General features: G+C 38.0%; 1 protein-coding gene across 1 annotated transcript in view; it reads right to left on the bottom strand.

The window, feature by feature from the left end:
• Polr3H (RNA polymerase III subunit H) overlaps nt 1–4,027 on the bottom strand; it is a 41,572-nt gene extending 37,545 nt beyond the window's left edge. Inside the window, exon 1 of the mRNA XM_083144227.1 lies at nt 3,940–4,027. The gene's annotated coding sequence lies outside the window, so the exon portion shown is untranslated. The remainder of the gene's footprint in view (nt 1–3,939) is intronic.
• Nucleotides 4,028–22,280: the final 18,253 nt, after the last annotated feature.

The raw sequence follows: 22,280 nt of genomic DNA on the forward strand, positions 1-22,280 counted from the left end.
GCATTATTGTGAGGTTGAACATCTGCAATGGCCCAGCCAGTCGACGGACCTGAACATTATTGAGCTCTTATGGGATCTTCTGGAGAATCGCATGCTGCAATATTTCCCTCAACCAACAACATGTTGTGAACTCATCGGTGTGTTTCAGGAGGAATGGCTGCTAATCCTTCTCACCACTGTGCAGGACCTCTATAGGTCCTTCCCCAGAAGTGTTGCTGCTGTACTGGCTGCCAAAAGCGACCCAACACCATATTAATAAAGGTTAGTGTCAGCCTTCCCGGTGTTTCAGTGTTAATGTGCACCACCTGTATATTAAATTTACAAATCAGATATAACCAGGATTGGATTTTGGGTGATACACCATGCTTGACAGCAGGGAGGGATAGCAGGGAGAGATAGTGAACAGATATTACTTGAATTACCACCACAATGGATTAGTATGGATGAAAAATTGCTATCTAGTACATGTACTTTGTACATATAAGATTTTAACTAAAGCCACCTGACATATTGTTTCCAACAACCCAATTGTTATATCCCTGAAGTTGACCCTGTCATTTGCTGATTAGATTTATTTCATTCTAAAATTAATGCAATTGCATCCCAACTGTATACAATAATTTTGATACAACAGCAAAACACGAGTATTTCTTATATGTTGGTTATGTGAAGAACCTCCTATACAGTGGGATGTATAGTATTACCAAGCAAATTGCCCATCAGTATTTTGTTATTTTTTCTCTTATATAATGAAAATTTTCAGACAAAATCAATCAGAAAAGTTCTTTTATTACAAGTCAATCATAGGTATTGTCCCTTTTTACTCATATATCAAAGTTTGAATGTTGTTTCAACACATTTTACACAAAAGAACACAAACAGCAATAGCTTTCATGTAGTATTGTAGAAATTTAGGTTTGCTTATCTTTTTTTTAAAATTATAATGTAACTTTGTAATGGCTGGATTTTGCACAATAGTCAGCTCAAAAATAAATCTCAGTAAAAATGTGCGATAAACATCCTGGCAGTATAGTTCTCTCATTCCATTCAATCAAGCTCTTTTAAGTATTATTCCAAAATGATTTTTTTCTTTCTACTGGCAATGTATGGTTCCATTTAGAAGATATCAGTTTGGATTTAGAAATTTCATATCAAGAAGTATCCTGAATATATCAATATCAGGCAGATTAACCATTGATCAATTTTCACGAGCTACCTTATGGGAAATTGCTTTAAAGTGTCAACCAAGGTAACAGTCTGTTATAGGGAAAACACATTTCTTCAATTTTACAAGAGAAAGTACTTACGGAACTGAGTTTCTGTGGACTTTTGAAAGGTCGTGGAAGTGTTTTCTCCCTTCGTTCAATTTAATCGGCCGGTAAAACATGTATTTTTCGACATTAATGTCTCTGCGATGCACAAAACTCTTGCCTGAGTTCGATGACGTAACCCCCTAGTCAGTGTTTCCAACGATGCCATTCTTTTCCCAGAACATGACAATTTTAACTATGTTTGCCTAACCTAACCTTGTCGTGAATGGTTTGTGGGGCTATGCGTGCATGGTTCGTGGGGCTATCCATGCATGGTTCGAGGGGTTTTGGAACCCGAAAAAATATCTGTAACACGGAAGTAGGAATTTTTCGGTTAAGATGGTTTGAAACACTGCATACCCACATATGATAGACAACGCTTGTCAAGATTTACCCGCGATAAAAATTTACTATCCTTTGGACACCTATAATTTTTTTGTTTCGTCAATTTTTGACATTTGTACTTACGTATCTGCTAACGGAACATAACTGAAAGGGGTATCAACGTTGTTTTGATGAAAGTAAGAGCAATTTTTCACATTACCAGTACTTCTTTCTCCTAGCCTTTCCGCTTGCCTCACACACAATATGGCGCGTACACCTTCCTACATAATGACGCGTCAGGCTTGTCTTTCCTCGATTTTCAACCTTCGGAACCCAAGAAATGCCCATGAACAAAGTTCATCAGATCTATTTCTTTTTCATTTTTTTCTCTCGTTCTTTTACAAAGAAAATTGTAATCTTTCGTGGCACTATCCATGAATCGTTTTTGGGGCTATCCATCCTGGAATAAGTGGGAAACATCTAGAAATTGCAAAATAAGCAAAAAGAAGGCATTAGTTTTTGGAATGGAAACTGTCGATTTTCGCAATTTTTTTTGTTTCACAACCAAATATATATATTCCTGATACTACCACGACACCAAATTTTAACTATGTTTCCTAACCTAACTGAACTAACCTAACCACATGCCAATGATTCGTGGGGCTAGCATCAATGGTTCGCAATTATTTCCAATTTCTAGATCCTGATACTAACACGACACCAAATTTTAAGTATGTTTCCTAACCTAACTAAACTAACTTAACCACGTGCCAATGGTTCGTGGGGCTAGCGCCAATGGTTCGTGGGGCTAACGCCAATGGTTCTTGCGGCTAACGCCACTGGTTCAAGGGGCTAGCGTCAATGGTTCGAGGGGATAGCGCCAATGGTTCGTGGGGCTAGCATCAATGGTTTGCAATTATTTCCAATTTCTAGATCCTGATACTAACACGACACCAAATTTTAACTATGTTTTCCTAACCTAACCACGTGCTAATGTTTCGTGGGGCTAGCGACATGCCATCCTTCTAACTCTCGTTGCAAACGCAGACAGTTCGAAACACTGGATACCCAATGAACATGAACAAAACACAATCACGACGAGTGATGCATGATGAAGAAGAAGAAGAAGACGACGCGTGATTGTGTATGAAGGTGTACGCGCCAAACGCTATTCTCCGTCGGAGAATTAATTTTCAACGAACAACATGAATTTCAGCTATGAAACATTCCCACATCACACAAAACACCTTCCCGATGTTCGACAATGCTACAGGAACTTATTACAGTAAGTAGTTTCTTCTGTAAAAATAAATAAATGTGTCCGAAGGATAGTAAACTAGTACCAAAAAGTTAAAAATACTGGAAACGTCATGTTCTAATGAAAACACGGCGAGTTTGAAACACTGACCACGGTATTACGTCATCTGACACAAGGAACCTTGTGCTCTCGTGCAGAAAGCAAATGGCGGCAGCAGAAACAGCGTGTCGGACAGAGATTTTCGCAGAAAACAACATGTATTCGCATTAAAATGGACCAAAACTACATTCACGAACTTCCACAATGCTACAGAAAATGATTTCCGTAAATTTGAAGAAATTCCTCACCCCTATACTATAATGTTACCAAAAATATTGGTACTACTTTACTATACCTGAGACACCTGGAAATGATTCCTTTCGCACTTTTTTACATTGCTAACGTACTATTCTGCATTCCGGAACACTTATTTAGGTGAAATAATGGAATTCGTAACGAAAATAATGTATATTTCTTACGTTTACGAGTACTTACTGTTCTTGTTTATTTCCACACAAAACATGGCGGTAGCTTACCGTTGATCGCAATAGCGCGTCGGAAATAATTTTTTAAAAATTAAAAACACTTTAGGAATTTTAAATTGACTTTTTTACTTACTTACGGGGACGAGGTATGCCTACTAGGTTAGGTTAGGCCTGTTAGGTTAGGTTCCATTAGCACTCCTTTCGTTCAATTTAGCATATACGGACAACATCGGCTTGTAGCAGCAGCAATATCGCGTATTGTGCTCTCGTAAAAAGCAAATGGCGGGAGCAGAAATAGCACGTTGGAGAGAGATTTTTTCGTATAAAACCACATGGATTCGCATTAAAATGGACCAAAACTACATTCCGGAACATCAACAACACTCCAGAAAATGAATTCCGTAAGTACTTTCTCCTGTAATTTTGAAGGAATCCGTCTCAGGTATAGTAAAGTGTTACCAAAATATTAAGCATAGATGTAAAACAGATAAAATAAATGAATAAATATTAGTAATATACGTACCTTTACTGTCCGTCCAGTGGTTTCATACATCCAAAAGAAGAAACATTCACAAACATGCGCCACATACTGATGTACCGTGAGATGTCCCTAAATGTATTATTATCAACAAAACACAAATATTCACTGGTTCAAAAATTGAAATAAGTTTTAATATATATGGTATAGTGAAATTCTTCATTTATTAAGTTTTATTCGCCTCCTTATTTCTAAAATTAGAAGTGCATCGTTGTTTCAATAAGTACCCTTTACTCTTGGTAAAATTGCAATACAAAATCAAGACAACAAAACTGGAACTCCTTTCTGTAATGAGCAATTACACCGACATGTAAAGCAAGCTACGTGCCAAAGGGTTTGATGGTTTGATTTAAATGACGAAACACATTGAGCTAGATTTCCTACTGGAAACATCCTACCATAGAGGAGTTAGGGAGTAGAGGATTACCCCACATTTAAACCTCGCTGCGCTTTGAAATTGCATTTCCATCGGTGGCCAGTAGATGGCGCGGCCGTCTTCTTTTGCTGTTTCCAGCACAAATTGGGGGGAGAGCTCTTTCGGTGACAGTCACGTGGGTTTCAAGCGTCCTTATTGGTCAGATCTCTTGTATCCCAGCAAGGCTGTTACCAATGGCAAGGGCTTTCGCTGGTTCCCTTCCAAGCACCGCTGTTAGGGGTGGGGTGAAGAGATGGGATGGGTGATGCCTGCGTTTCCGCCACCGCAAAGTTCTTCGGAATCTTTTACTCGAAAGTAAGGTTGCCTTTCCTATGCAATTGTTAACAGATTCTTTGAGTGTTTATTTGAAGGCGAAATTGGGAATGTAAAATGTAGACATTTTCAACTGGCGCCTGAATTTTCAAATTCAGTTCTCAAAAAATATATCATTTTCGCTTGTTGAAATAACGAGTACAGTGTGTGTTTTTTCTATATCGTGTATCATTAAATCAGAATAACAACCATACCAATAAATTCTTCAGATTTACTTGAAAGAGGCCTCCCCGATGGCGCAGTGGTAACGTCGCCTTGTAATCAAGGTGTTCGGGGTTCGATACCCGGTGGAGGCACATAGTGTTTCGGATCCCACTTTAAACTGTAGGTCCTGTCCCGATTAGCCTTACAGTGCATAAAATGGACTTAAAACACCAAATCAATCAATTAATTTAAAGTAAGACTTCGACCATATCGCTAACACTAAACCCCATGGTTTCAAGTTCCGGACCCAGTGGCCGAGTGGTTGCCAGACCCTGTGGCCGAGTGGTTGTCGGACCCTGTGGCCGAATGGTTAGCAGAGCGCGCTGCAACACCAGGGGTTCCGGGTTCGAGTCCCGGGTAAGGCATGGGTATTTGTGTCCGTCCAGATAATAAGAAATGAAAATTGAGCTAAAATGACACAGTGAATAAAAGTGAAAAACAGCGAAAACTACCGCTTAGGGATATTCCTTCAAAAAAAAAAGTGGTTATCTCATCGCGCTGCAATGCTAGGGGTCCCGAGTTCGAATCCCGCTCAGGTTTGGATGTTTGTGTTTGTCCGAATAATGAGAACCAATGTGAATACAGTGAAACTTGACATGTGTAAAAGATTGTGAAAAATGTGTGAATGACGGGGGATACTGCCGATTAGGGGCATTCCTTTTTTTTAAAAAAAGAAAATGAATAGCACATCGCGCTGCGACGCCTAGGGTCCCGCGTCCGAATCCCGCTCGGGCATGGTTGTTTGTAAATGTCCATTCATCAATTTCATAATTTTATCCCTCATCCCCATCTTCGTAAATTAGCCAAGAGGCACAAAATACGAAGTAAAATTAAAAAAAAAAAAAATGAATCAAATCAACCATGGTTTAAAGTGCATCGCCATTATTTAAATTTATCAGTCGTGGCGAAGTCTGAAACGTTATTAAAGGTAGTAACAGTTTTTTGAAGACACCCTTCTGACTTTTTAAAACATATATCTTTTTTCCTTTTCTTCTAGCCTTTCGGAATCCCGATTCAAATTTACGAAATGTTCTTCGTTCCCTAGATATTTAATTTCTTCACATAATTCCGATTCTACGCATTCGCACACACTACTGTCTCAAACAAGAATGACTCGAAAATTGTTGGCACTCTGGCATAGTTGTAAAATGTGGCAAAATGCCCCTTCCCCGTCTGCGGGAAACTTCATTCTCCTAACCAAGTAATTTGCACTGGAATTCCAAATGATGAAGGCCCTCATCAGCACTGAACAAAAGGAAAAAATGACGATAACTCATACATAACTGAAGTACAAACTGGTGGCGGCGACCTCTTTCACCGGCGGAACAATCATTTATTGACTGCAACAATCTTTACTCGCCTCCGCCGCACAAGAAATGAAAATGAAAAGAATAACGTGATTCACATAATTTTTGTCTCACTTTGCTCGAAATAAAATTATTTCTTTAAGATAGGGTGACCATTCGTCTCGTTTTGACCGGGACAGTCCCGTTTCATAGGCGTGTCCCAGTTGTCCCGTCGATAAAAAAAACAAAAAAAACACTATTTATCCCGTTTTATAAAAGTCAAGGAGTTAGCTTGAAAACCAAGTTCCTGTGTCTTGACAGAAATTCAAAAGACAAATCCCGCGTTTCGTGTTAGATATTGATAAGTGATGCAACTTTTTCAGGGAGTTCTGCAAATACTTCTGGCACTCGTCTACTTCAGCGTAGGACTAACATCAAAGGTTGATCAGAAGAGTCCAGAAACACTATGTAGTCAAACCGGGATTATAAAAATTAATAGCTCTAGACAACGAGAGATCATATTTTACATATATATTGTTCATGATGTATCATTTATGTGATACATACTATAATAAATAATAAAAAAGGTAAAGTGCTCCCCTGTGCTTTGCACCATGCCATGAATGCGTATAGGGGGTGTGGAATTAGGGCCCCACACTTTCTTGATCTCGGCCGAAGCTTGGAGTGATGTGATCAGCACCACACCCCTGGCCGCCTTTACCCCCCAGAGTTTCCTCCAGGTTTCCACTCTATACAACGCTGGGTGATCGCCGGAGCCTCATGAACAGGTGGAAAAAGTCCCGGTTATCCCCCACCGGGGATCGACCCCGGGCCTCTCGCATGGTAGTCAGACGCCATACGGACTTTTTTATACGCGTATATAATAAAGGAATACCCCTATTCGGTAGTCTCCCTCGTCATTCACACACTTTTTCTCAACATTCATACATATCAGTTTTTCCCTTAATTCTAGGTTTCTCTCAAACATGCAAGTCCTAGCCGGGATTCGAACCTGTGACCCATGGCTTCGTAGCGTGCTATGCTAACCACTCCGCGAATACCGACTGAGCTACCGCGGCTACTATAATAAATTATAATTATAATGATACGTTAATGACAATTAATGACAATAATTTTATAATTAGTCCTAACCAATTTTTCAGGAGGGGGTAAAGTGACCGCCTTGGAATGTCTCGTTCTTGGGTCAAAATATTACGGTAACCCTACTTTAAGAGCAACATCAAAACGTAGTTGACCATGATTTTATGTTTAAATTTTTGCAGCTTTTAAAAATTACGATATACCTACTATTGATGAAATCCTATGAGCAATACTTGTAGTTTCCTCGACCACTATAAATTTTTAATTCACCATACTCCTAAAAACGTGTAAAATTATTGCTTTTTTATTTTATGTTATTTATTTTATTTTCTTGAAGAGTGTCAATTGTCAATTCAACCTGTATGTGGAGTGAGTTGACTATATGTTCAGGGTCGGTTGACAATACTTGTCAACTTACCTTTGAAATGCCTTAAAATTACAGATTGCAAAAATGTGATCTAATGAACAGCACAAATGTTCCAAACCAGGGTTCGAAATCCGGGAGGACGGGGGGGGGGGAGGGGAATTTCCCCCACCAACGATCTTGTCCTGAAATTTCCCCCAATTAGTTTGAGATTCGAATATACATGACTGGAATAATATCGAGAACATACAAAAAGAACTGACAACAAAGAGCCTTATCTCTAAGGACACTGAACCCAGCAATCCCCAGAACACAGAAATTGGACCGACTTGTTACTTCTTCTCCATTTCTCATCGTCTTTCGTTAGCAACCACGAAGTATATAGATATATTAATAAGACACGTAATAGCATTTATATGTGAATTTTATACAGGAAACTATTATCTTCTTAATATCTCTTAATTCTTGTCCTTCCTCCCTTACGCAAATCATTGTTCGTCAATTTGCAATTACATTTTGAATGAAAGACAGTATATTTTATAATATAATTTGATTACTTAATAATTGACACACATTTAATGACATTATATAGTATATTGTGTGTGTGTGTCTGTTTGTCTGCCTGCTCCTTCCCTCCCCCCCCCCACCAATCTGCAGTGATTTCACACCCTGTTCCAAACTAAAGAAAAAAATAACGATTACTACTCAATTTTTTACCCAGTGTTTTGACGCATATTCACAGAAATCTGCAATGTTGCCCATTCTCGTCTGGTAGGAAAAGGACACAATTTGGAAACTCACCCCAGTCTCCCCAACCCCCTACCTACTGATTGATTTCATTTTTGATTTTGATTTGCTTTATTTTTCTTCGCTTTTTGTGCCACTTTTGGCTAATTTGCGAAGATGGAGATGAGTGATGACATGATGAAATTCATGAATGGACACACTGACTTATAGAAAACACTAGAAGTGATAATTAAATGAATGAGCATTTTCTGCAAAGGCAAAACTGTGAAATAATTGGTAATCATTTTTATGAAGTTGTTTCCTGCTATAGCTGTATTTATTACGAGACAAGAAGTATTCTCATCATTGATTATTATAGTGTCAGTTATTAAATAATACCTCGCTGTCGTATCAAAACAACTCACAAAGAAAACATTACAGGAAAAGTTGTTCTCCTTGATTTTGCCTACGAGTTGAGAGAGTTCAGTTATGTTGTATTCTGCATACGTCGCTTAAACGTAACTTTAAAACTAAACTAAACTTCGCGACGCAACAGCCCTGTACCCGGTGGAGTAACAGAGCGGTTCGGATATATCTTTAAACTGTAGGTCCAGTCCCGATTAGCCTACCTGTGTATAAAGTGGAGTTACTCAAACTCAATCAACAGTCCTGCTTGGGCTATGGCTGCCAGAGCGTTCTTCTGTTCATTCGCTGATGCGTGGTCAGCTCATCGAGTCCCATCCCCGCTGTTTTATGTTATATTATTATTAATAGAAAGCAATAGTTAAATAAAATCTAATTCTTATTAAAAACATTTAACCTATCATTTGATTTCTTGACATTTTAAACCAGTTGCTAAAGAAATAATATTACTGATTTACATGAATAAATGTACGAAATTAATTTCTTTATAAATATTTAATTATTTAATAATTGATGCATTACATGACTATACCTATAATATACATAGTTTCGGGCTTGGCCCACCTCCTAAAAAATCCTGGATACGGGCCTGACGTAATAAATCATGGGCACGCCACTATTCTTTACATTATGAAACCAAGATTCCTCAATGACTGCAATACGAAACCAACCATATAAGGTAGCATTTAGCGTTCCACCCGCACCGCAAGATCTTTGATTTCTTTCTCCAACATCGGGCTTTTCTGCAACTGATGTAGGTCCAGCCAGTCAATGTCTCAGGCTTAATGAATGTCTTAGGCTAAACCCCATGGTTTCAAGTGCCGGACCCTGTGGCCGAGTGGTTGCCGGACCCTGTAATTGTAAACAGGAGAATCCACTTCACAGCAGAATCGTTGCTAGGTCTTTTGCCAAAATATTGCCTGAAGTAGCCTACTTTTAACAGATAGTGTTATTTGTCCAAAACAATCAAGATTTTTTTTATTTTTATTTTAAAATTTTGGGTGTGTCAGCACTAAGGCTATTTTGCACCCGTCACACTATACGGGGTCCAGCCCCTTACCGTTTCACATAACAACTCTAACGTTGCTTAATTAAAATCATAAAATATTAAAATGTTCTGACTTTCGTTAAAAGCCGAGACTGCAAGGAACACTCAGCACAAATAAGGACAAAACACAGGACAACACAAACAACATATACTGGCCATGGGGCCAGTCGCCAGAGCCTCATTAGTCTTCAGTCCAGGGTGTACTAACGTGGAAGTGAGGTTGACATTTGGGTGTACTACGTGGAAGGTCACCCCTTACACCCCAAAACACTCAAGAAATTAAGTGTAATATGATTAAAGAGATTCTGTCAATCGGAATATATTTTACTGCTACTTTTCTTCATTTCTATTTGTACTTGTTTTGATCATAAATACACACGGGGTGCGACCGTACAACAGTGACAACTTTCACAGTGTGTAGAGGATATGAAGGTCAAACAATACTGAAAATGGCATTTTGTATCCCCCATGCATGCAATCCCATTCAATAGCTTCTTGGTTGCCACTGTCATTTATTTTTACTGTAGAATTAGATTCTAAAAGCGAAAATACACCATGAAACGTTATTATGCCAACGCACACACTGCCAGAAAAATCCATTTACAGGGGTCGCACTGGCCTGAAAATCCTGGATAACTGGAGAAGACAGGAAAACAAGGCTAGGAATGAGATGATCATTGGAAACACAGAAAATTTATTATAAGCGTTCGAAACCTGGACTCGGGGGAATTTTTATTGCCATATTTGGTAACCGAAAATACATTTCGTTTTATCTTACATAGTGATTAATATATTTACAACATTAATGAACATAATGTCCTTCTCCAGAGAAAATTTTTAAATTCCACCTATGGGTCTGCCCCCTCCCTCCAAAAAATCTTGGGTATGAGCCTGACCCGTGCCGTACCTACCAACCGACTGCTGGCCTCACTCCCACCAGAAGTTGGATATCATCCAACCAGTTACGGGGTGAGGTGTGAATTGAAATTAAAATTGAAATCGTAATTTTGGGTGCGTCAGCACTTAGGTTATTTTGCACCTATCACATTATACGAAGCCCAGCCCCTTACCATATATAAAATATAACTAACATAACAATACTATAATGTCAGAGGACTAAAATATTCTTACTTGAGTTAAAAAAGGGCAACACAGGATTTATACTGGCTGTAGGTCAGCAAAATGCGGTCCAGGGTATATTACGTGAAAGTGAGGTTGGCAATTGGGTGTACTACGTAGAAGGGGTGACGTGTGGTCAGCACGACCAACCCCAGTCATTATCGTAGGTTTTAATGACCAGGTTACGCTACTCGTTCGTTCAATTTCCTCACGATTCTGGGTGGGTGACCACCTGCCACGACCGAAGGAGATGCGTCCAGCTCCAGACGCGTGCTCAATGGGGAAGGGGGCTTGGTGTTGGTGGATGTCAAAATATAGTGCAGAACTACTACAAAAATAAGATGAAACACCTTTCGAAAACCCTGGGCACAGTGGCGCAGGAACGGGGGGTACAGGGGTACATTGTACCCCCTAAATTTTTGAAGGGGGGTACTGTACCCCCTAAATCCGTAAATCGAGTTGTACCCCTTGTACCCCCCATGTTAAAAGAACCTATTTTCAGTTCGCCCAATAAAAAAGTGTATATTGTTTATAACAAATAAACGTTATCTTCCTTAACACAGAAATTCAAACCATTCTAAACTTATTCTACTATGGTGCGACCACAAGGAAAAAAACCCTGGACGAAAAGTCCCCGCTTTCCCTTCTTCCGTTCAGCTCGGGCCATAAGTAAGCATGGTCCACTCTCCCCCGCCCCTCCTCGCAGGAGTACGGTGTACAGGAGTCGTGGGTGTGCGCAGGTTGTTTTGCTTATGGTTCCACTATACATTGTGGTTGCTACTAGTTAGTTCATTGACCTAAGTTCTTGGGAACCTCTTTAAGGAGATGAAAATTGTTTAAAATGTGAATGGAACGATGGAATCAGATTTGCTCTCAGAAAATCACGCTGCAGACGAATGCACATTTTCTAAAGAAATCTTCGAAGATAAGATACAAATCTTCATCAGAAGGGTATATGACTGATCCATTTTCTTTTGAATATTTAAAATGGAATTTTCCAAAACGAAATACTTACACGAACGAGACGAGACACTACAGACCAACTTGGGGGGTACAATGTACTGCTGTAACTCACCCATGTTTTTGATAACTTTGAAAGAGGGTGTTCGGAAACTATACTTAAACCTATATATTAAGAGATTTTGAAAATAGAGTCCCGATTAGCCTATCTGAGCATGAAGTGAATCTAGAATAAGTTTTAATGACTTCCGAGTGGAAACCGAAACAAAAATTAACACAAACAAGAACAAGAAGGACCTCGCCACACAGGAGGCTGTGACAATTTTCTACTCATTTCATCGCGACATCATTCCTAGGTAAAATGAAATTTTTCCCAGACATTCAAACAAGGTGCAATTTGCGATATTATCAGAGGGGGGAATTATTTTTACCTATGTATTAGATATATTTATAATTGGACATTAATTGCTTAAAATCTAATTTTGGTATCAAATGCCACACAAACACAACGCCATTTTAAGTTAAACCCTAAAGTCAATCTGTACGAAAATTACATTAGTCAGATGAATGCACGAGATAAATGAAACGCACTGCAGGTTCTATTGGTAGATTTTGGATTTGATTCGCAAGGTCTTTGAGTGAGATGAGAATGTTTAATTGATTTATTTGGTTTCTTTTACTTCGCATTTCTGCCACTTTTCGCTAATCGCAAAGATGAGGATGGGCGATGATATCATGAAATTGATGAACACTCACATGCCCTACCTCTGGCGTCAAAGCGCGCTATGCCAACCCCTCCGCCACGGAGGCTGGAGAGGTGGGAATGTTTTGGATTTTCCTTGTAGATGCGAAAATCTTTAACTCTGACGCGCACATGCTTTTGCTTACATTAAAGTTTACCTTTTCACATAAACGAGAAATTGACATGTCACCCTAAAACACGCATGTATCTGCATTTAATACCACTACATACGAAAAGAGACCTTGGGCGGTTCTTCATATTGTCCACCAAAGATTTAAACTAAAAAAAAAAAAAACATTTTGAGCGTATGATTGTCCTTGCTTCCTCTGACATCTGAAGGATTTCGGTTTTGCATATGTCATGATAGTACTTTCAGTGCTTGAAGAGTGTCATTAGGTACAGCTAATTATATAACAAATAAATACTTTGTCAAATGTTTCACAATATTTTAAAGTTAGACTTCTTACGAGTTGGTCGGGAACCATCTCAACTCAGTTTATTTCTTTTTTTTAATACAACGCCCTACAGATGTCTGAGTAAATACCAAATACATGGCTTCTAAAAGACATTGGATGTGGTACACATATGGCATAAATTCTTTAAAGATATTTTTATGCGTAGCTATGGGAATTTAAAATTAGAATGGACTGAACTCAAGTGGAACTCTATAGGTATGATATATTCATAATGTGGTTTCTATATTCAGTGGGTGGGAGCTGATTATTCCTGGTTGGGGTGGCTCAAGATCCTCCTCACCCCGTTTAATCTCAACCTGCATTAAAATGAATAGATGTATCTTTGTTCGCAATATTCACATTTCGAACTTCTGATTTTCCGTTCCGTTAAATTCAAATAAGGCCAGAACAAAGTCCAGAGCTTTATATGTTTCTGAATTGTTATCTGGTTTTAAAATCTGTTTAAAAAAAAAATTCTAAGAAAAACAAAGAAAAAATAGTTATGCAAATTTTGCATTAAATAACAGGACATTCGTGTGTGCTGTTCTAAAATAGAATATTTCCCATGCCTTCACATTATACCTAAGTATCAAAGACATATTTAGGAGGGGTCCGGACACTCCCCCGAAAGACTTACCAAGAAGTAAAAGTAAATAATCAAAATATAATTGTTTAGCATTTGTTATATAATCGGTGGTTATTTCCGCTGAACTTATGGGAAGGCAAGGAATTTGGCTCATACGGCTTTGAAGGGTTCCAAAAGATTTATGCACACAACTAATGATAATATCCATAAAATATTACTCAGAAACTTTACTTTTCGTTAATTGGATCTAACTCCCTGTTTGTTATTCAATAAATATTCAATTATTTTTCTATTTGACATTAAATTCCTTGCCAGGGCAGTTGTTTTTTATACAAATCTTGGCGATCTTAACTACATGTAACTTAGATAATGAATATATGCTTTTATATCTCTATTATTTTACTATCTCTTACCTATTCATGTAATAACAACAATACAATATTAATTAACTTACATATTTAATTAATATTTTTATTTAATTAAATATAATAATTATAATTATTTATTATTATTATTATTATTATTATTATTATTGCAACACTTGGTTGGACCCCCGAAATGTATTTCTAGGTGCTGAAGCATGTGTGTTTATACAATATATATGGGAGGCTGAATTTTGTACCCCCCCCAAATGAAAAACGATCCTGCGCCACTGCCTGGGCACACCATTGAATGCGTCCCTCCCAACCAAAACACGGAGTTTGGGGGTTGTTTTTAAAGAAATCGTTGACGCACGACATCACTATGGTCAATGGATTCGTCTCTCCCCCAACTTTCCCTCGCTCAAGGACGACTGGTCCCATGGGGTTCCTCTGTGCTTCGCAAGAAGTCGTCCCTTCTCCCCGCATGCAAGTTCCGTCCTGTTCTCTGCCTGAGAAAGCACATTTTTGCAAGGCTAAGGCGCTAAGGCTTTTGTTAACCCTCGCGGTCTGAAAATTCTGTGACGTCATCGTCGAAGCTCCAAGAACTTGCCTTCCTGTGATATCGTGTGAACTGTTCACGTGGAAGCACGTACAGGGGATACAAGATCTGTGGGGCGCATAGAAATATTAATGATTGATTGATTGATTGAATTGCTTTATTTTACTTCGCTTCTTGTGCCACTTTTGGCTAAATTTGCGAAGATGAGGATGAGTGATGATATGATGAAATTGATGAATGGACACTTACAAACATCCATGCCCACGCCAGGATTCGAACCCGGGACCCCTGCATAGAAATATTAACATCAGTGGCGTACGCAAGGGGAGGGTACCGACGTTAAACCCCCTCTTGAGTTTTTAAAAGATAATGGAAAATTATGTGGTAAAAATGGCAAGTTTATTATTATCTGCGACAATAATAATAATAATCATTTGAATTATTATTCCCATACAGCACAGCATTCCGTATATTTAAGAGTGAATGCCTTGAAAGTAATCACGAATTTTTGAAAATAAAATATGAGGGCAACTATGAATTAAAAGAGAAAAAAGTTTGTTTTGTATCTTCTGCTGCAACAATGTTCACCGAACATGTATTTTTTTTCCTGTGAATAATGAGCATCAAGTAAAGAAAGTTCTTGGTCCATTGTAATCGGCTAATAAAGACAAAGGCTAGGCCGACAAGAATACGCAATAACCAGTCCGCCACCCTATTGTTTACTACAGCAGGTTTGAATTTTAGAAATCGGACGACAATAAGCCTAACTATTGTGAAATATTTTGTTGGTAAGAACAGCGAGGCAATCCAGACGTAAATTATTGTACATGTGCATGGTGGATTTTGAGAGCGGTATTGGAGATTTCTCACGAATCTTTACAGTGTCGTTTGAGAACTTTCGATATGAATCCATGTAAGCTACCGCCACCGCAAAATTCAATTTTGTACACCCCCCCCCCAAAAAAAAGAAATCACTCAGTGACTCACGAAAAAAAGGGGGAATCTAATCAAAATGTCCGAGAGCTATTCATTGATTTCAAAAAAGCATATGATTCGGTCAAAAGGTAAAAAAAGGTAAAGTTCTCCCCTGTGCTTAGCACCACGCCATGAAGGCGTATAGGGGGTGTGGGGGTAACGCCCTACACTTTCTTGATCCGGTCGTGAGTGGGGGTGATGTGATCAGCATCACGCCCCTGACCGCCTTTACCCCCCAGGGTTTCAAAAGAGATAAATTATATAACATATTAGTCGAGTTTGGAATACCTAAGAAGCTTGTTAGTATGATAAAAGTATGCACAAGTGAAACAGAAAATAAAATTCGTGTGGGTATTAATGTGTCTGACAAATTTACAATTCATGATGGGTTAAAAGAAGGAGATACATTATCTCCATTGCTCTTAATTTTGCCTTAGAATATGCTGTTAGGAAGGTAAAAGAAACTAAAGAAGGACTAAAATGAAATAGTGTGGCTCAGTTGTTAGCATATGCAGATGATGTAGACTTACTGGGGGATGATGTGAATACAATTAAGAATAATGCTAAAATATTTTTCAAAACTGCTAAAGAGATAGGTTTGGAAGTTAACAAAGAGAAAACTAAATATATGCTTACAGGCCGAAACCAAGTGTTAGGTAATAGTCAAAATCTAATTATTTATAACAACTCGTTTGAACCAGTTTCCAAATTCAAATACTTAGGAGTAATATTAACAAACGAAAATTATATTAAAGAGGAAATAAAAAGTAGGCTTAATTCAGGAAATGCATGTTACTTCTCTCTTCATAAACTTTTGTCTTCTTGTTTAATATCTTAGAAACTAAAAGTTAAACTATACAAAACAGTAATTTTGCCTGTAGTATTATATGGGTGTGAAACTTGGTCCCTTACATTGAAACAGGAACATAAATTGAGAGTATTTGAAAATAAGATCCTTAGGAAAATATTTGGAGCTAAAAGGGATGAGGAGACAGGTGAGTGGGGAAGGTTACATAATTTAGAAGTACATAATTTGTATTCATGTCCAGATATTATTAGAATAATTAAATGAAGAAGCATTACATGGGCAGGCCGTGTAGCACGAATGGGAGGGGAAAGAGGAGTTTACAGGATTCTTGTTGGGAAACCAGATGGTAAGAGACTTGTAGGAAGGCCAAGACGAAGATGGAGGGACAACGTTGAGATGGACCTAAAGGAAATCGGTAGGGATGGAAAAGAGTATATAGATCTTGCTCAGGATAGGGACAGATGGAAGGCCTGTGTTGCTGCAGCCATGAACCTTCGGGTTTAAGAAGGCTCGAGACAGGCACGTATCCAGGAATTCCTTTCGGGGCGGGGCTGAACATCATATTTTTAAGGGGTAGTATAGATAGAACCTCACAATTGTATATATAAGGCCTGTGGTGGCGATTGGGTTCCAAAACCGGGTGTGGGGGGGGGGGGGGGGTTGCAAGGAAAGTTTACTTTTACTGCGAAGATATTGCGAGCGAAGCGATCAAGAAAATTTTACGAAATGTATTCTTATTTGTATAATATTTGAAATCCAGGGGGCAATTTCCACTCTGTGCCCTCCTGCAAGTGCCCTCGGCCGTCTGAAAGATAAATGCATGGAACACGTGAAAACTAATTCCATCTTGAGTATCCATTTGTCCTTGTTTTTCTTTCTTCCTCAATGTTTGCTTCCCCTAGAATGAACTCAATCCAAGGTCGGGGAGGGGGGATGGACAATGCCCCCTTCACCCCTGTAGTTGTGGCACTGTTTGTGAGTGTCTCTTTATCAATTTCACGTCATCACTAATTTTTGCGATTAGCTAGAAGTTGCACAAAAGCAAAGCTAAGTAACAAAAATTAAATATCCACTCCCTCTCTCTACCATATGATTCATATGATATGAATCAATATTACCAAAAGGTAGACTTGGGAATCAAAAATTTAAGCAGTTCGAAGTTCATACCAACACATCAAAGAAAAACATCCGAACACATTAGGGAACTTTAATACAACACTACTCAAAATGCCACAACTGTTCTAGATATTGAAAATTGCGAAATCATTTCCCGAAGTCTGAATCTCGAAGAGAATCCCCCCTTGCATCAATGATTGTAAAATAGAACTAAATATACACAATATTGCAGACTGCAAACTTCTGATGTCTGCCTCTCTACACAACAAACACATTCATTTTTGCAAGAAGAAAATTGGAATTTTACAAATTTGAAAAATCGTCGATGTTATTTTCGTAGCTTATTGTAAGTTCACATTTAAATATTTCATAGTTCGAGGAGTGGCATGCCCCCCGTGGTCCCTCCCCTGGGTACGGGCCTGCCCATATTATATAATATTGCCTAAAATACCAATTTTTCTATTATTTTTTATTCATCTTTATTTCTTCAACTCAGGTTTAAGTACATTGTAAATGCATTTATGACCTAATACATGCAAGAAAATGCCCTATAAACTTAGAAAAATGACCTAAAAATTCTGAAAGATTTTTAAAACAAATTTATAAACTACCAAGAGAAATTCAAATTACAAATCAACGTTACAGTATCTATCACATGCTCATTGCGTATGGTGGTAGTACAAGTAAGAAAGTTCACTTTTTGTCATCTTTTACACTTTAAGTACTGAGTTACAGTACACAACGAATGATTGTCGGTTTTTGGACAAGAGAGCCTTGTACACGGAAAATTTTTTCTCGACTTCCACCTACACAAGAGTAGCTTACTTGAAATGAACAATATCATTTCCTGTTAAGTCACTTTCAATTCCATAGAGTGCAAATTGCTCCCTGACAAAATATCCGATACAGAGCACAAAACTTTGTACCCTTTGTTTTTTTTTACAATAATCCGTCTGGCGACAATATATTTACTGATATAGGGGAAATCACATTGTTTGAGCTGAATTGTTATACAACACCTTGTGTCAACAATCCTGCACAGAATTTCTTTGTTTCTTCAAACACAGTCATTCAGAACTGAGCTGAAGACAATGAGACGAGAGTCGGGAACCTCTCTCCTTCAAAGGGTTACATTTGCATGTAAAATGTCCCTTCTTTCACCAAAATGTAGAAAATTCATAAAATGACTTAAAAAAATGGCCGAAAAATGACAAACGGTTTTAAAAGTCTAAAAAATTACATTTACTTCAAAAAGGTTCAAAGAATTGCAAATAAGTGCCCAAACAATGGCGTTACCATTTATTCACTTACGTGTAAAATACGTTCCTATCTACTTATGCAATGTTTCTGCCTTACCAAAAAAAATATGCATTTGCATCAAAATCCTAGCCCTAGTTATCACATTACAAAGGATGTAATATTATTGAAATTCCAATTTCTCACCACCAAAGTAAAGAACCTGGATAGCTACTTGGTGACTCGGACAGAACGACACCAATCAGATGTCAGCCCACCCCTTCCTTTTTTTCAGCTCCACATTTATAGTAGTCAATCATTATTAAATTGTTTCGTTCTACGTGTATTTCGATGCCCGGCCTGGGCATGGATGTTCATTGTGAATGTTCTCATATGAATTTCATCATATCATCACTCATCATCATCGCCGTGATTAGTCAAAGTGGCAGAAAACGACGTAAATAACCTAATTCAATCAATTGAGCATTCAACACTTTCGAATCTCCCCCCCCCCCCACAAATGCTTTGTGTGAGCCTTCTTCAAATCAACATGTTCTCGTTGCTGAAATGGCGACCCTCGGAAGAAGTTTCACCTACGTAGGTGACGTCACAGCAGGCCTGTAGCTATAGGGAGCAGAGGGGCAACTGCCCCCCCTGTAAAAAATACAGAATACATATCTACCTGGAATTCTCACTAATCTTTACAATTTGATCCTGTATTACTCTAGCAACATAACCAAGACATTTATTGATTTTGTGATTTATGAAGGTGTGTCGGATTCCGTATAATGTCGGATCAGGATTTGGGGAATAAAATCTCTTCCAGATTCAAACTTCAGGAAATGATTTATCAATTTTCAGTATGTAGAACAGTTGTGATATTTTGAGTAGTCTTGTATTAAAAGTGCCTAATGTATTTGGATGTTTTTCTTGGATGTGTTGCTAAGAAGTTTGAACAGCATAATTTTTTGTTTCCCAAGTCAACCTTTTGGTAATAGCGATTCATGTGATAGAGAGAGGGAGTGACGTGAAATTGATGAAGAGACACTCACAAACACTGCTGCAACCACAGGGGGTAGGGGCATTGTCCCCCCCCAATCTTGAACGGAAGTCCAATCTGGGAGGGGGCAAACATTGAAGTAAAGAAACATGACTAGCAGAATCTAAGAATAGTAGAACAAAATGGATACTCAAGTTGGAATTAGTTTTCAAGTGTTTCTTGCTATTTTCCTCCAGACGGCTAAGGGCACTTGCAGGGGACAAAGAGGGGCAATTGCTCCCTCGATTTCAACTTTCTTTTACAAATAAAAGTACATTTCGTAAAATTTTCGCTCGCTTCGCTCGCAAGGTCAATATTTCCTATTCTTATAATCCCATTTTCAGAGCTATACCTAGGGGGCGGTGGGAGTCAGCCCTGGGAGCCAAAACGATCTAAATAAAAAAAAATGTTAAAGAGAATGCCATGTTCCCCGTGAAAGTTGTTGCGCCCTATTAAATAAATATTGTTTTCAGTTTGCAAATATTTGATACTAAAGATTTTCCTGCTCGATTCGATCCCAATATGATTATTTTCTGTAATGCATTCTAAATTACCCGAGAGAGAGGTAAGGCCAGATATATACTTCAGACTGTTGCTGCTTAAGTGCATGAACAATTCTTTTGAGGAAATGGAGCGTTCACATTTGAGAGACAATTTGGCGGATGAATTGACCATGTAATGTATTTAAATTATATATATATATATATTAAAGAAACTTTGAATACGTACACAATTTAGCGTTAACATGTTGCATATGTGTTTTCTTATTTTATGTCGCTCTATGTTACATATGTTTAAAATATATGTTGTGTACATGAAAGTTATACTTGTCATATGTACAAAATAATAATGTTCGTCATTATTCTGTCCTTGAAAAATACGGTTTGTGTGCTTGTTTTCCATTATTAGCTAATATGAAATTGAACGTGTTGAAAAAATATTTCAAATAATTTGTTCAAACACAAATGCTTTAGCACCGACTTCTATCCCCTTTTGCATGATTTACGACGATAATAACGTCTTGTAATGCTACTATTATTACTACCATTACCACCACTATATTACTATTATTATTATTGGCACGTTTGTCCTGGTACTTGACCCCCCTCTCCAGATAAAAAATGTGGTTTCGCCTCTGCTCACAAAGAAGACTCATGCCCAGGCTCGAACCTGGAACCCCTGGCTTCGCAGTGTGTTATGTAACCATCCTACCATGTAGGTCGGCTAGTGAAAGATGTAGGACAGCTTACTGGCTCAAATTATTATCAAACATGATGAAAATGTGATAGTGTTTCACAATTTTTATTTCGGTTAGAAAGCGATAAAATTTGTAGTTCGATAGGGTTACACTAAGCATCTTATGGAGTGTAAATATCAATTTCAAATCTTATGAATCATTTCTCTATGCAAACGCATCAAATATGGTAAGCAACATAGGTGTGTGTTATGATATCCATTTTATAAAGGAAAAGTTAAGTTTTAACCCTGACTGTTTGCATGATATCGTTTCAATAGCATGTTATATATTACTCTCAGAATTTTAAACGGCAGTAAAAATAAATGACATTTGCTACTACGAAGCTTACAATGGGATTGCATCCATTAAGGACAGAAGATGCCTATTTTGATTGCTTGTAACATCGAAAGATGAATTAGAGGCGCAAATAGTGACTGAGAAAAGTTGCTTGCCTTGATGTCCTGCACACACTGTGAAAATTGTCAATGTTATCAGGCGGCACCTTATGAATGTAGGTTCAAGAAAATGACAAGTAGAAAAAAGCTGCAGTGAAATAAATACGATTGAAAATCTCTCAAATTACATTCTATTTATTTTCTTATATTTATAATAATAAATTGTGTCTGTAGCAGAAGTTGTCTGTTAAACCTACCTCAGGCACAACCTAATTTTTTGACAAATAATTATGTCAACTCTTCTGCTATGTAGTGGATTCTCCTAATTTTATTCATATATCTTAAGCCATTGTGTGACTGGTAAAAATTAGTATCAGAATAAAAATCCCTGATATTTGGGGTTTGTACTCTTCTGCTCAAAAAGTGGTGACGATAAGCTGCTCAGAGACTTCGTGCCGCGGAAATGGGGTAAAGCGAAGGAGGCCCCTTATATCTTTCGGTTTCGTACCATAGTCATTAAGGAAGGTATTTTTCAAAATGTAAAGAGGATACAGCATTTCCCTCGATAAAACTTGATAAAACATGAAATATTAATGATGACAGTGTAATCCAAGAAGTCGCTGATCAATCAAGGGATTCCTATTTGTTTGTCAGGTGTCAACACAATATTTTGCAAAATGGTTAACGTAGGCAAAGATTGTCTGAAGTGATGCAAGAGTCTTTCATTTGAAGCAAATAGAATCCATGGTGCAGTAAGGGACCCATTTTAATGTTTTAGCAAGTAGGTCTAAAACAATGTAAATGTTTACACAATTCATCAAAGTGTAGATAATATGT

Source organism: Lepisma saccharinum, chromosome 23 (genome assembly GCF_977018435.1).
Source record: "Lepisma saccharinum chromosome 23, izLepSacc3.1, whole genome shotgun sequence".
NCBI classification, from domain to species: domain Eukaryota; kingdom Metazoa; phylum Arthropoda; class Insecta; order Zygentoma; family Lepismatidae; genus Lepisma; species Lepisma saccharinum.